Source organism: Vombatus ursinus, unplaced genomic scaffold (assembly GCF_900497805.2).
Source record: "Vombatus ursinus unplaced genomic scaffold, bare-nosed wombat genome assembly UNPS02014784.1, whole genome shotgun sequence".
Lineage (NCBI taxonomy): Eukaryota > Metazoa > Chordata > Mammalia > Diprotodontia > Vombatidae > Vombatus > Vombatus ursinus.
In genome coordinates this window covers 3,641,418-3,646,698 of record NW_020954562.1, presented here as the reverse complement: position 1 = coordinate 3,646,698, position 5,281 = coordinate 3,641,418, and positions in this window count along the sequence as shown.

Below are 5,281 nucleotides of genomic sequence, written 5' to 3'. Positions count from 1 at the left end.
TTTTCTAACATCTTCATTTCAAAAACTCATTCTCTGAAGTATGAACTAACTTTTTCCTCAATCATGGTCAGAGCCCACCCAACCTTACAAGGAATGTTAGCTAAGGTGAATTCCTGCCTGTTCGGCCTAAGCAAGTCTGGAGGTGGTGGATGTAGATCCTATGTCTAGATTGCGCAAGGCTGGAGGTGGTCTGGGTGTAGAGACAGTCTCTTTGTCTAAGAGTGACATCATGTCACTCTCTCAGCCCCTCATTGGAATGAGACCACTTCTCATTATAATATTCATTCTATCATTAATTGTTAACCAATCAGAGTTGATTGCCACCCTCTGGAACGCCCACTTTTTCAAGATTACATAAACCATGAGCCCACAACCATGATTGTCTTTGGTACTCTAGAGTGACACTGACCTCTTTTATTAATAAAATGCTGGCATTATCAACAAAATGGTTAATTACCCAGAAATTATATCTCTTGAATTTTTTAAGAATCACCTTATGTGCAGTCTCAGTTCTTCTTTTCCTGTGGGGGAGAGCCCTGCTCATTTTTTGTGTGCTGTGGTGGTGATATTAGTGGTGAGGGTTATTGATTCCTATCAGTCAACATATGGAGTCAAAATTATGTTACCAAAAGACTTCAGGCTCATTCTCCTTGTCCTTCAATGGCAATCATAAAAGAGAAAACAAAGGAAGTTTATTTCTCCATTCTTAGAAACTTGTTCTCCAAAGTTTTATTAGGGGTTAGTGGACTAAAAGTACCATAAGATTCAACAGTGTGATATAGCAGCTACAAAATCTTAAGTGACAAAAAGAAAGGCACAAGGGTCCAGGACCTTGCAGCTGATAACTTGGGCTGTATTGTATTTGGTTCCGGGCACCATATTTTAGGAAAGACATTGATAAGCTATAGAGCAGCATGAGAAAGGTAATTAAAATGGCGAAGATTTTCAAGTTTATGCCACACACAAGGATGGGTTGGAGGACTTGGAAATGTTTAGAAAACAGAAGACTTGGGGGCATGATTATTGTATTCAAGTGTTTGAAAGACTATCATTTAGAAGGATTAATTATGTTTGACCTGGGAGGGCAGAACAAAGGACAATAGATGGAAGTCCAAAGAGGCAAATTTAGATTTGATAGTGGGATAAATTCTGTAACAATTAGAGGTGACCATAAGTGAAATTCATTAGCTTGAGGGATTATGGGTGCCCGCTCTCCAACTGGAAATCATGCAGAAGCTAGGTGATCATTAATTGGGTAAGCTATAGATAAAATTTTTAGTAGATTTGTTTAATGCTTGCTGGTTTGGACTGGATTCTGTGAAGACTGGAAAGAAGAATCAAGCTGATACACCAGTAAGTTGAGTTTCATTATATATGCTTTATAGTCCTTTTCTAGGCACATCCCTAGGGCCTCTGAATATGATGATATTTAACATTTTGGCAGAACTTTGTACACATTGTCTCATTTAAATCTCACAGTGACCCTGTAAGGTAGGAATTGAAGGTATCATTACCCCCATTTTACAGATTAGGAAATTGAGGCTGAGAGGTTGCATCTTGTCCATGGTGCCACATTTAAAAAAATGTAATTTTGTTATTTTTTCAATTAATAATAATTTATTTTTTCGTTTTCTCCCCCTCTCATTTTTCTCTCCCAATTTAACAACAAAAAAGAAAATCTTTATGACAAATATGCATACAAAGTCAGACAAAATAAATTCTTACATTAGTCATGCCAAAAAAAGTGACTCATTCTGCTGCTTGAATATATCACCTTTCTATTGGGAGATGGGTAACACTCTTTATCATGGGACCTCTGTAATCATGGTTTGTCTTTCCATTGATCAGAATTCTTGAGTCATACCAAGTCTTTTTTTGATATAATGTAATAACATCATATCATACAAATTATACAGCTGCAATTTGTACATTATAGCACAGTGTTGGGCATATAGTAGATACTTAATAAATGCTTATTAACTGACAAATTATCTTCTTGTTTCTGTTCACTTCATTCTGCATCAGTGCCCACAAGTATTCTCAATTTTTTCTGAAACTCTCCATTTTATTGTTTCTTATAGTGAAGTGATATTCCATTCCATTCCATTCACATTCACAATTTGTTCAACCATTGTTGAATTGATAGGTACCTCCTTAAGGTTTCCTTTTTTTTTTTTTACTATGAAAAGAGCTGCTATAAATATGTTTGTATTTATGGATCCTTTTTTTCTTACTTTGACCTCTTTGGTGGTATAGGACTAGTAGGTATCACTGGATCAAAGAGTAGATACACTTTAGTCACTTTTGGGGGTCAAAGTTGGTGCTAAGTTGGCATGGCTGCCATGATCACACAATTAGTAAATATCAGAGACAGGATGTGAGCCCAGATCTTCTTAATTCCAAGTCCAGGACACCATTTACTCTGCAAACCTGCCTCTGCTAGCTCATGAATGTACCATCACTGTACAATGAAGCACATTTTGTCAAGTGATCAGCAATGTCATCACTGATAGGCCATGCTAGAGGGATGTTTGTAGAATGAAAATCTTTTTCAATTCCCAAACTTCCGTCTTTTTAATGGTGGGCACAAAGAGCCATCAGGGTGCAATGAATTTCACACATGGTTTCTGGGAAGTAACTGAGACCATAAAACTTTAATGATTTTCTTGGTTCCTTTTCTACAACAAGAAAAACATATGATTCATCTTTGCCATAGTTTAAAGTATAAGAGAGTTCAAGTTATTTATTGCAGAGGTCTTCCATCCACAGTTTTTATATTATTTGTTGCCTTTTTTTTTAAACGAAGGTAAAATCCCAAATCCATAACAGCTGTGGACATGTTTACTAGTCCTTATGTTCACAGAAAAAGGTACAGGAATTTAGATTCTATAAGGGGGAACACAACATACACAGTTTATAAATTCCCCAGCCATATCTAGATGGCTATGATCGATTTTTCTTTAATTTTTCTAATGTTGGGAGCAGAAGACCATGCTATCTAAGCAACAAAGTCTAGAGGCTGAGCACACATAATAAAATAAGACTTACAGCAAAAATTAATCTGATATATAGTTAATCATATATTTCCTTGTTATAATGCTCCATGATGATTAGACAAATGAGGATATCATTCATGTATGTTTATAAAGCTGTTTGTTAACCTTAAAACGCAATATAAATGTTGGAGTTATTACTCATATAAATCACTATAATTTGGGTGAAACTGGGCCTATAATTTCATTAGTATTTCGTTTTCTGGAATAGCTTGTATATAGTATATCACTTGTGGTCACCTCTAATTGTTACAAAATTTATCCCACTATCAAATCTAAATTTGCCTCTTTGGACTTCCACCTATTGCCCTTTGTTCTGCCCTCCCAGGTCAAACATAATTAATCCTTCTAAATGATAGTCTTTCAAATACTTGAATACAATAATCATGTCCCCAAGTCTTCTGTTCTCTAAACATTTCCAAGGTAACTTCTCTAAAGAAAACTCCCTTACCAATGCAAATCTCCACACCTTATCTGCAACTTACAATCTTAACTAGTCTAGGGTCACACAGATAGTACATGCCAGTTGTTCTATTGCTCCAGTGATGTCTGATCCTTTGTGACCCCATTTTGGATTTTTCTTGGTCAAGATACTGGAGTCATTTGCCATTTCCTTCTCCAGTGGATCTATTTTGTCAAACAATCAGAGGTTAAGTGACTTGACCAGGGTCACACAGTTAGGAAGTGTCTGAGACTGTATTTAACTCAGATATTTCTGACTCCAGGTCCAGTGGTCTATACACTGAGCTGCCTCAGTACATGTCAGAGGTGAGATTTAAATCCAGATCTTCTTAACTCAGAAATTGCCTAAAATTCACTAATTTCTCTATGGTAGTAAATTCTCTATGGTAGTAATTAGCATTATCAATTATATAGCATTTCTAGGGTCAGCTAGAGGGAAGAGGTGAGAGGGGACCAGAACAAAGTCAAAAGTTGCTCTGAAGCTTCTTTGAAGACCTCAGTATTTATCATTCCAGGACTTTCCTTTTTCTAGTAGGGCATGCCTGCCATATAAATAGTCTGGGAGCACTTTGTGGGCAGGTACATTTAATTCCAGTTGCTGGGAGGTAGAACAGGATAGATAAGGAGGTTTTTAGCTACATTTGGGGAGGGGAGAAAAGAGGATAGGAAGGGTAGGGGAAGGGGAAGGGGATAGAGGAAAGGGAATGGGGTAGGGGAAGGGGATGGGGAAGGGGGCAGGGGAAAGGAAGGAAAGGAGGTTGGGGAAAGGGGTAGGTGAAGGGAGAAGGGCATTGTTCTGTCCCACTTTTTAATGGTAAGAATTGCTCCCACAGAATATGAGTTGGAAGGGACCTCTGAGACCATCTAATCCAACTCATCCTTGAAGCAGAATCACCTCCAATATGTGGGGCAAGAAGTTACCCAGCTTTCACTGGAGAAACTTAAATGCTTTTGTATAGTTCTAAGTGTCAGAAAATTTCTCCTTATACCAAGGTGAAATCTGCTTCTTCTACCTGTTACCCTGAATTCTACCCTCTGGGGCAGGGGCCATCTCCAGTCATCCTGATCTGTATCTTGCCACTGGACCCGGAGCAAGTGAGGCTTGTGACTTTGCACAGCCCTCCCTCACTTAAATCCAATTCACTTGCAAGTCATTGCACCATCTTCCTGATATCATGGTCCTCTTCAAGAATGAAAGACAAAACAACAGTACTCTGGGTTCAAGCAAAAGAAATCTAACTCTTCTTCTAGTATACTTTCAGATATGTGAAGACAGTGATATGCTCTCCCTAAATATTCTTGACCTTCTCCAGACTTGTAGCGCTTCTCCTGTTCTCCAAAATTTTTGAAAAATCAGTTAATTAGTGAGAATTCTAAATCACCTACTATATGCAGAGAACTGTGCTAGGCACTGAATATAGGAAAAAAGAAAGAAACCCTTCCCTCAGCAAGCTCACATTCTATTGGGGAGAAAGTATTTATGTATAGAAGCACAGAATAAACATACAGAGGATAAATGCAAGGTAGTTAAATACAAGGTATTTAAGAAAGAAGAGGACTAGCAGTTGGGGGCATTAGGAAAGGCTTTGTAGAAGGTGATGATTGAGGCAAGTCTTGAAGAAAAGAAGGGATTCTATAAGGCAGAAATGGGGGAGAGCATGCCAGGTGTAACCAGCAGATGGCACTCTCTGACTAGGCTTAGAACAGGGGTCCTTAACAGTGTGTGTGTGTGTGTGTGTGTGTGTGTGTGTGTGTGTGTGTGTGTG